The sequence below is a fragment of the Vicia villosa genome, linkage group LG4 (genome assembly GCF_029867415.1).
Source record: "Vicia villosa cultivar HV-30 ecotype Madison, WI linkage group LG4, Vvil1.0, whole genome shotgun sequence".
NCBI lineage: Eukaryota > Viridiplantae > Streptophyta > Magnoliopsida > Fabales > Fabaceae > Vicia > Vicia villosa.
Window position 1 is genome coordinate 96083865 of NC_081183.1, and position 11945 is coordinate 96095809.

An 11945-nucleotide genomic window follows, 5' to 3' on the forward strand; every position below is an offset into this window, starting at 1 on the left:
CTCCAGGGACGCCATCTGTTATTTAGACAGTTACGAAACCGTCTTCGAATTTCAAATCTTCCCGCCTAAGTCCTTCTTCGACGCCTGGCAGTGTATTTAAAAACACTACGAAAACACGCTAAGTAGTAATACTTGAACATATTTCATAAATTTTGTCTAAGTCCTCGAAGACATATACTTCTACTAGCTTCAGTATTTATTATCTTCATAACGAACTTAGAAGTCTTCATTCTCGAAGCATGGCCATCAGGAGCCATTCTTTTATTTTTAAGGGATGGTCATCAGTAACCATCTTTCCTTCGAATTTTTACTTCTTCGAAGAACCAAATTTGTAAAACGAAATCTTCAGCTAACACCCGAATACAATAAAATCCAAGAAAAATAATCTGGAACTCCTACTGAGTATGCCTAACCCTAACGCCCTAGGACCTCCTCTGCCTCCTATATGCCGCCGCACTGGCCGCATCACCGACCATCCTCTCCACCACGGCGACTGCCTTTGAACCGCCCTGATTAATGATACCTCGCTCCAACGCGTCCCGCCCAAACATCTTTATCCGCTGACATATCGGCAAGAGATCAATGGCATGGTCATCTTCGGCCTGCTGTATGCTGGCCTAGGAGCTCTGGGAGTTTCGGTTGTCATCAGAGGATGTGACACTGGATAGAACCATGTCACGTACCCCTCTAAACAATGCCACTCCTAGTGGCCTGCATGCGATGATACTCCTCTGGGACCAAATGATCCCAGTTCGCAAATATGGCAGTGAGTTTCACTCGGGTAATTGTGTCGGGAGCAGCCTCAAACGGAGACCTCTGTACCAAATGTACATGTCCAAACTACCGCATGCACCGCTCCGACAGATACCTCACAATGGTGTTCGCCCCGCATGCCAACCAGCCAGAGTATAACGTGATGTGGTCAAATGGGACAACAACAGTGTAGCCACTGAATGGCGTCCAACGAATGTCATCGTGAGTTGTGCGGTCGATGTACCCGCGATATGGTCCCACTGTGTTGTTCCCCTTTGGAGGATGTATCAGGCGGCCCTAGGCATGGCGTCACCGTACGCAGGATCAATGGCGAAGCCGTAGATGCGGGGGAACTAGGATATGATCCATCCCTGAAAGACAACCAGGATAATGTATTAAAAATAAATACAAACCCTAAATAAATGTGAAACAATTAAAATGAAACGTATCGTCAAGAGTGTTGCAGATCCAGTCAACTGCCTGGTCCTCTAGTTGGAGGCTTCAGTCAGCTTCTGGTATAGGTATACCAGAATAGCTGACCCCCAGTTCCACTGGTGAATGGTAGTCAAGTCCATGAAGTAGCGGAGATAGGTCACGTCGACGTATGTTGCACTCTTGTCCACAAAGAGTGCAGTGTCTACCAGAAACATGAAATAGCATCGGAGAGCGCAGGCACGGTGATACTCCATAAATAGGTCGTTACTCTCCTCCTCGGAATCGGCCGCCGCCACCATGTGGTGCTCATACAGCTTTCTCAAGGTGGAGAACCAGATATGAGCCCCATTTGTCACCCAACACTCATAATCAGTCATATAAGGGTCCATACCCAGATAGATCCCCTTCCACTCGATCGTATCGACCCTCTGGATCCGGGAATAGTTCAGCAGCATCCCCGTAATCGGCATGTGGAGAAGACAATGCACATCGTGCAAGGTGATCGTCAACTCCCCAACCTGTAACACCCTTCTAAATCCCGCAGAAATAAAATAAAAATTCAGAGTAAAACATAAAAACAAGGGTGCCACAATTAAAATAAATCAATTTATCATAAGTCAATTGTCATGCCACACTATGGGACAATCATCAATTTAATAAAATCATGTTTCTACACAGCGGAATATTCATCATACGGATAAGCATAACATCTTTGATACTATATCCCACAAAACAACTAACAACGATAAAATAGAGTTATCAAATCATGAAATCTAAACTAGTGTTCCCCAGTGTTACAATATCATAGCATGACATCGAGGTTATACTAAACAAACTGGCCTATGGGCTAATCCTCACCAAGCCAAAGCCGTTATCCTCAATCTGAAAATATCAATAGTAAGGGTGAGTCTCATCACAATTAACAAATATTATTGCATCGTAAACAAGAACATATCATAGTTATATTATTCACCCAATTGTATTATATTCAGATTATTAGAAAAACATCCATCAATTACACAAACACCAACATAATACATCATTCAAACATACATCATACTCATCAATCAAGTCGCAACAAATCATGCATATGAAATGAACTGACATTATGCATGTGGTACCAATCATCATTAATGGGAATAACCCACTGACCGATCTAACATCATCAAGATACGGCCCTGCCAGCACAGATTTCACACAATGGGAATCATGTCGTTCATTGATCCAACACATCATCATGGATATAGCCTCAACAAATGATTTTGAATGAATGCAAACATATATGAAACATACTTATACCATCGTCAAGTCCATGAGCAACATCATCCAATACTCAAACCATCATCATCATCAAGTATGTTTATATATATTAACATCATTCACTACAAATCAATCATCATCATCATCATTAAGAACATACATGTATTCAAATCATCCAAAACAAATCAATCATCATTATACAATTCTCAACAATCATCACATAATCATATTTTCAAACACATCTTATATTGTCATATTTCATCATATATGTCAACAGTACATTTCCCATCAAACTAACAAAATATTCACATCATATATGTCCACAACACATCATTCTTCATTATAACAAAGAATATTTCATAAGCTTCATCATACTCGAAACGACACTTTAAACAGGCCAACGGCTCGAAAGTTATGATCATCAAACTTTCAAAAATCACAAAACGAGATAATTCTGCATACACGCCTGTCCATACGCGTATCACTACCCCCATACACGTACCATACGCGTATCACTTCCCCATACATGTATCATACGCGTATCACTTCCCCATACACGTATCATACACATATCACTTCACCATACACGTATCATACGCATATCACTTCCCCATACACGTATCATACACGTATCATACGCGTATCACCAGCGTCTTCCCAAAACCAGCAATCGTACCAGTCCATTTTCCACTCGTTTCCACCATTAACAGTTTGCGATTTTGAGTCTAAGACAACATTTTGCACTCTTTAACATGTACGATTCATCTATTTTCAAGATTCTATCATCCTATATCAATTTTACTCATTACAATTCTAATTTCAACTCAATTAGTTAGGGATCTACATTCACAGATTCAATTCCATGGATGAACACAACAAACACAACAAACAATCACCATGTTCATACCATAACATCAATTGACACACAATTATACACAGAATTCAGTATAGACAGTCATCAATCATGTAATCTATTCAAATTCATCCTAAATCTCAACCTAACATACACTCCAATTGACCCAAACAATATCCCTAATCAATATTATCATCTACAATATGATAAGAGATGCTAACCGGAGAGTCCCCCCTTACCTTAGCCAAAGATTCTTGATTGGTTCTCTTCCTCTTTGTTCCTCTTCACGTACCAGCTTTCCAATCTCTCATCTCCTCTGCTCTACTTTTCACGTTCCTTTTTCCTTTCTCCCAATTTTCCTTATTTTTATGAAAAATAACAGTTTAATTAGTAAAGGGCTTTACTAACATAGCACACCCTCTTTACTAACACCACACTTGGCCCAATAGCCCATCTTATAACTCTTTCTAAATAATTCGACAAAATACCGAATAATTCCAAATAATAATTTAATTTTCGATTAAATTAAAATTAGAAAATATGGGGTGTTACACAACCAGTAAGTGGAAAGAAGACGTCTCCCTGTTCCACCTCTCTACAAAAGCCCCCTGTAATACGGTGGAAGAACTAACTTTTTAAAATGTTGCGGATAGCAAGAGTCGCCACCGACTTTTATTTTATCCAATTGGAAAGGCAAAAAGAACAGAAAAAGACCTTTTAAAAGACTTTGAGTTCGGGGGTAAGTTATACAAAGGGAAGGTATAAGCACCCTTTGCATCCTTGGTTATCCATGGGCTCTTAATTGCTTAGCTCACTTTTATTTTCAAAATGTTTGAAGTGTAGTGTGTGAATAAGAAAAGAATTTGAATAAGGACTTTAGCTTGTAAAATAAGCGTAGCCTTTTTGAATTGATTTGAAAAAGAGGTGTGAAAAGATTTTGAATTTTCAATTTGAATTTGAATAGAGCAAGCAATCAGGAGCACCTACCCTAAGTTAGAAAAATTGTTCTTTTAGCTTTTCAGTTTGAAAGGGCTATCCATATCATAGGAGGATAGGAAGTCCTTTCATTGGATGTGAAAAGGGTCATCGGAATTATCGTTCGCCATAAGACCGTCCCTACCATAAAGAGGGAAGCTAGTCTCGGGAAAGGATATAATAGTCATTTAGGCAACAATGATGATACCTTAGTAATTGGGACAATCATCATTTAACTGAGGCAACATCGAGGGACAAGATCATTTTTTGTTAAGGCAACTTCGAAGGGACATATGATCTTATGATGATTTATGAACTGAGGGCAACATTTGCTTTAGGTATCCTCATATTCTAGGGACTTGACTATTTTAGAATTTAAAGGCAGCAGGCAACAGGCAGCATAAGAAGGGTTACCATAAAGGTGTGTGTGGCACAATCATGTGGTTAAGTTTAGATATTTATCTTGTAAATAAGTGGTCTAATTCGTTTTAACAAGGCTTGCACTCCCTAGGATTACTAACCACGCAGTTAAAAATAATTGCAGAATTAAAAGTTCCTACGCTATTACAATAAACACATGTAGGACGGGAAAATAAAGGCAGGAATTAAAAGGGAGAAAAATAAAACCCTAAACTATTACACGGCTTTGGGGCAAATATAAAATTAAGCAAATGATAATAAGTGTAATAAAAAATAACCCCAAATGGGGAAAAAGTTAACCACAGTTAATAGAATAAATCAACAAGGCAAAGCAAAAAATAAGGCAAAAATAAATGGCAAATAAATAAATAAACAAGTTTTACCCAAAGGCCGGAAATTGAAACAAGCATGCGTCAAACATTGGAGTATGAGGTGAGAAAAGAAATTGCGAGGGAAAATGAAGGGTTGAAAGTATTTGTGGCGATAAACACTAAATCTCTAAAGGTTAACCTAAAATTAAAATAAAGGGTTAATGAACTTTTTCATCCCTTTAAATATTTCAAATTTCGTTTTTAGTCCCTCCAAAATTTTGCTTCAAGAAATCGTCCCTTCAAAAATTTTCTTCTGAACTATTGGTCCTTAACGTCAAATTTCGTAGCTAATGGGTGGCTAAATTTCGTAGCTAATCTCTAGTAAATTTGACGGTAGGGACCAATTGTTTAGACAAAAAATTTTGAAGGGACGATTTCTTAAAGGAAAATTTTAGAGGGACTAAAAACGAAATCTGCAATATTTAGAGGGATCAAAAAGTTGATTAACCCTAAAATAAATTAATTAGCCTAAAAATAAATTAATTAGCCTAAAAATAATTATTAGCCTAAAAATAAAGAATGTGATAAAATCCTAACCCTAATTCATGAAAATTGACAACATCTACCTATTATAAATATTTTTGGGTTAATGGTTAGAAAAAGAGATTTTACCAAGGTTTTCAAGGACAATGAAGCAAACAAATAAGTGTAAGGAAGAATTGACACCTGCTCCTCTTTGGCCAAAGGAGGTACCTGCAAAAATAAAATAATAATTATGAACAGGTTTTCTATTAGTAATAGTAATAATAATAACACAAGAAAAGAATTGGGGTTTAGCAAATTAAATTATGGACAAAATTACGAATAACCTTGATTTGGCCAAATACCAAAAGGTTTTTGGCCAAATATGAATAACATTGATTTGGCCAAATACCTTTTGGCCAAAAAAGCAATTAGGGTACCATCCACTTGGTCAATCCATAGAAAACCTGTTCATAAACCAACGCAATGTTACGGTTAAGAAAACAAATGGAAAAATAGAAAAGTGATTAAAATAAAATCAAAAAAATATAAAAAACTGATTATAAATCAAATAAAATAAGAACACGAAACTACAATTTTTTTTAGATTTGTTTGAAAATATGAAAATAGAAATTAAATCAAATAAATTGGAAAAAAGAGGAATTTGCGATTTTGGAGTCGAATTGTTCTACGATTTTTTTCTAAACTTCTGGAACAAATTCGAAGCAAATCGAAACAGTAGTTTCAGAATTCGACTGATAGGCTGGAAAATTTATTATTGTGCTGCAACCAGAATTGCAACCCTGAAGAAGGCGAAGTAGGAAAAAATATTTTTTGTGTTTGTGAGAAGAGAGAGAGTCGAAGTAAGGGTTAGAATTGTTAGTCTTATTTATCATCATGAATTAGGTTAGAAGAAAAATAATTATAGTAAAACTATGGACCAAATCAAAGCCCAAAAATCAATTTGTTTTAATTCTAATAAAAAATTAAATCAAACTAATTTAATAAGATTGATTTGTTCCCTAAGTTATAAAAAGTGCTAAAAGTAGGACAAATAAGATTAAAAACTTCTTTTTTGGATTTTTTGAATATTTTATGATTTTTGGTGATTTTTTGACTAAAAATGCATAAAAAGTTAAAATTGCTTATTTTAAAAAATGCCTATTTAATTAATACGAAAATTAAAAATAAAATGATAAAAAATGATTTTTTGTGATTTTTAAATATAAATGAAAATAAAATTAAAACTATAGTTAGAAATAAATAAAAGGAAAAAGTGTTAGAAGTGGGATTCGAACCCGAGACTTTGTACTTGCAAGCCTTACCTCCTTACCAATTACGCTATATTATTTGTTTGAAATAAAAGCCAATTGAAAGTGTATGAAGCATGGGAAAACATTTTTCTATTTATTAAAATATAAATAATTTAAGAGTAAATTATTATATTTTAAAATAGACTTTAAATCGAATATTTATAAAATTCAAGACGTCAATGTGAATGACCTCAAAATTTTATAAAAAATCTAATTTTGAAATAATTTGAATATTTGAATATGGTGGGTAAATTTTAGGGTATGACAGCTGCCCCTGTTCAATCTTCTTAAACCTGAGGATGTAGAATGGTTTGTATGCCAATCTGTATCTGAAGGTGGAAGAGGATTGAACACTAGAGTACCCAGAAATTTGCCCTTGCTGAGGTGGGGACCTTTGCCAGAGATGGGCTTGAAGATGCCATCCAGATGTTGGCCGAAGGATGTATGAGATGGGCTTAAAGATGTCATCTGGTTTTGATAATATGAGAGTAAGAATGAGTCGTTCATTAGAATGTATCTGAGCTTGAGAGGTGTAATGATGAGCCATACACTAGGCCATGTGCATGTTGAAGAATCTTAGAACGAGCCGTCCATTAGGCCATATTAGATATTACCATTCATTAGACTGTATTAGAATGAGCCATCTATTAGGTTGTATCAGAGCGAGCCATCCATTAGGCTATAACAAAGTGAGCCATCCATCAGGCTATGTCAGAGAGTGAGCCATCCATTAGACAATAACAAAGTGAGCCATACATTAGGCTATATCTTAAGGGACCATACATTAGGCGAGCCATACATTAGGTTATATTAGACGAGGCCGTACATTAGGTGAGCCGTACATTAGACTATATCGGAAGAGGCCATACATTAGGCGAGCCATTCATTATGCTATATTAGAAGACACCATACATTAGGCGAGCCATACATTAGGCTATATTAGAATAGGCTGTACATTAGGAGAGCCATACAATAGACCATATCTGAAGGAGCGAGTCGTACATTAGACCCTATGAATGTCAAGACGAGTCATACATTAGACCCTATCTGAAGGAGTGAGTCGTACATTAGACCTTATGAATGTCAGGACGAGTCATACATTAGACCCTATCTGAAGGAGTGAGTCGTACATTATACCCTATGAATGTTAGGACGAGTCATACATTAGACCCTATCTGAAGGAGTTCCAAAATTAAGTTTGTCTCTTTCTTTGATCGTGTCTACACCGTTCGTGATGATAGAATTAGATCTTTGAATGTTGATCGTGTCAGCATCGTTCGTAGTAACTGAATTAGACCTTGGAAGGATGATCGTGTCTACACCGTTCGTGATGATAGAATTAGATCTTTGAATGTTGATCGTGTCAGCACCGTTCGTAGTAACTGAATTAGACCTTGGAAGGATGATCGTGTCTACACCGTTCGTGATGATAGAATTAGATCTTTGAATGTTGATCGTGTCAGCACCGTTTGTAGTAACTGAATTAGATCTTTGAAAGATGATCGTGTCTACACCGTTCATGATGATAAAATTAGATCTTTGAATGTTGATCGTGTCAGAACTGTTCGTAGTAACTGAATTAGATCTTGGAAAGATGACTGTGTCTACACCGTTCGTGATGATAGAATTAGATCTTTGAAAACTAGAGATATTGTTTATTCACTTGTACTTGTGTCCTGAAAAAGGTAAAGTTAGTCTCTATGCAATGTCATGATGCATGTATTATGTGATAAGTTTCTCAAAATAAATGAGAAACCTGTATGTTGTGCATGAGTTTATCATGAGAAACTATATGCAATGTATGGATATGTATATATGATGCATGAACATGATTTATGTTATATGGAGTATCTTGATCGGGACTCTAATTCCTGATCTTGTTTTGAAGATATACAGTTGGGGAATCATGATTTCTGCTTGGAGATGAAAGCAATTCGAATGATTGATCTTGATGTACCCTGACTGGGGATAAGGGATATGAATAACCCTATTTGGAGAAAATAAAAGTATCGGAGAACCGACAGTGTCGAAGATGTAAACTCTGTTAGGGAACTAAATCTCTGTTTGGAAGGGAACATTTGAAGATATCTTCTTAAGGATTACTCTGTGGGGATCTGATCTTGTGAAACCGTCAGTGTGGGAAGGCATAGATGCTTTGAATATTGCCCCCAGTATTTATAGTGTCTGCCATTCCTGGACTTGTATTGATTGGAACACACCGATGAGTATTGATCGAAGTGTCAAACTGGCCTTGCATACCTTTGCCCTAGCTAGTAGTGACTTTGAAAGAGGTTCGCCTCGCGAGGAATTTATGAGATGTGTATTATGGATGACATGCCTCCAGTAATCATAGAATTAGGACAATGCCCCATGTCGGTTGGGAAGTAGCTCCAGGCCCACTTGGATGCATGTCCCTGATTGTTTGGCATTCTTGAGAGATTCTCGGAATCTTGACCAGATTGCCCCATATCGACTGGATAAATTGTGTCATGCCCCTTGTATACGTAGGAGACGTTGCTTCTGAAATGATTTCGTCTGTCGAGATTGTTAGACGCTGGCCTGAGGATCTAGAGGGGGGGTGAATAGATCTCACAGAGTTTTTCGGAATTATTTCGAACTAAAGCGAAAGCGGTTCTGAATCGACTTGCGTCTATTCCGGACCGTTATTGCAAGGGTCGTATATGTGACAAAACCACAAGATAATTGAGATTAACGATGAAGTGATATGTTATCGAATCAATTTGTTTCACAGCTGAAAATTAATTAACTTCTAAATTGACAAACTTTGGTTTGCAATGCAGTAATAATGGAATAAGCAAAACGACAAACACTTGGTGATAATGTACAAATTGATGATGATTCAAGATGTGGTGAATTGTGATGTTTATGCAGAACCTTAATTCACAATTTTAACACTTGAATCGTTAATCAATTTTGCAATTATGACCAAATATGAACAGAACGTAAATGAAAAGATAAAAGCGACAAGAACACGATATTTGTTCAGGCAGTTCGTCGATCGTCCTCGCTACGACTACGTCTGCCCCCAATTCCAAATTGAAATTGGGAAATCTTCCATTAATGTTGAAAGTAGTATATACAAAGAAGAAAACAAAGCGATGAACAATAAACCAAATTTGTCGATCCTTTGAATCTTCTTCCCCCTTAATCTTGAGTCAGATCAAGGTGATCCAAGAGCTTCACTTGATCCCTTTTCTGCAGTGTCTTGAATTGCCTTGAACCCTTGTTCTTCAATCTTCACACTCAGATGGATCCTCGATGAAACCTCTTGATAAAAACCCCCAAGAAACACCTATCTTGGAGGACAAAACCCTCGGATTTTATTCACCAAAAACCCCACAAATCTTCACCCACTAGGAATCTTCAATTCCGTTCCATGGACGTTATCGAACTCGATCACTAACCCTCAACGCAAGAATGATTATGTGTAATTGTGTTGGAGATGACGAAGAACGAAGATGAGAAGCCTTTGTGTATCTTTCAGTCGTTGGTGTTGTTTTCAATAATTGAACCTTGGACAATATATATGAGAGCTTTTCAGTTGATGCAGAGAAAACCAGAAATTTTGGCAGTTTTGATCAGATAGGTTGACCTAATTTAGGGCTGAGTCGACCTAACAGAGCTGCATATCCTTTGGATGTCAGTTTTGATCAGATAGGTCGACCTAATTTAGGGTTGGGTCGACCTAACAGAGCTGCATATCCTTTGGATGTCATTTGTTCCCAGTTAGGTCGACCTGTCAAAGAAGTAGGTCGACCAGAATCCACTTCAGATGCGTTTTGGGGATATTTTCTTAGATTAGGTCGACCTAGTTGTTGTGTAGGTCGACCTAGCAGAATGATATGTAAATTTCTTCATTTTAGGTCGACCTGTGTTGGGAGTAGGTCGACCTGACTGCTGATTTTCTGAGTTCCTCTTTGAGTCGACCTGTATGCATAGTAGGTCGACCTGCTCTGTTATGAGTGACCAAAGCTTGCTTTTCTTTGAGTTCTTCTGCTTGTACCTTGTTGCTTGTATGCTTGTTGAGTTTGCCATGAATCAAAAACATCTTTGTGAGTGTGATCTTGTATTCACATACTCCCCCTTTTTGATGATGGCAAACCGGTAGTAGAAGCTTTGGCAATTAGTGGTAAAAGCTCCCCCGTACACTCAGCATCTATTTACTCAGCTGAGCTCCCCCGTACACTCAGCATCTGTCTCCCCCTTTGACAACATCAAAAGAGATACAAGAAAAACAGAAGAGGAGAGTAACGAGAGAAACATAGATAAAACGCTAGCATTCATAGTATAGTAGATAAAAGGTAGATAGTGATAGCATGAGAGCCAAATATGTTTAAAGGTGTATTAAAGATGAGACACATATATGAGCAAGAGAGATATATGTATGAAGTCACTATAAGCATGTTAATTGATAGCATATTATAGTATCAATAATATTTTTGGAAGTGAACAACAATTACGTTACCGCTTTCTCAATATGTAGGTGTCAACTTTAGTGGCAGCCTTTAGTCAATGTGGAACGACGCCTGGCTTGATAATGAACTACCTTTACGCTAAGAGAAATGTTAGCAGAAAAAAATATATAAAGTAAAGGAATAATATTAAGAGAGAACAAACGTAATTAGCCCAAATTAGAGATATCGAGTATCCCTAATTCCCTACGAATGTTGAAGTATTGCTCCGTTGCTAGAGGTTTGGTGAAGATGTCGGCTAGTTGCTTCTTGCTTTCTACATGTTCAAATGTAACGTCTCCTTTCTCTACATGATCTCGTAGGAAGTGATGTCTTATTTCAATATGCTTGGTGCGTGAGTGTAAGACAGGATTTTTACTCAAGTTTATGGCACTTGTGTTTTCGCACATGATAGGTATACGATCAAGCTTAATACCAAAGTCAAGAAGTTGTTGCTTGAGCCATAATATTTGTGCACAGCAGCTTCCAGCAGCTACATATTCTGCCTCAGCAGTAGATAATGCAACCGATACTTGTTTCTTGCTATGCCAACTTATCAATGAATTTGAGAATAAATGACATGTTCCACTGGTGCTTTTTCTATCGGATTTGCAGCCAGCAAAATCTGAAT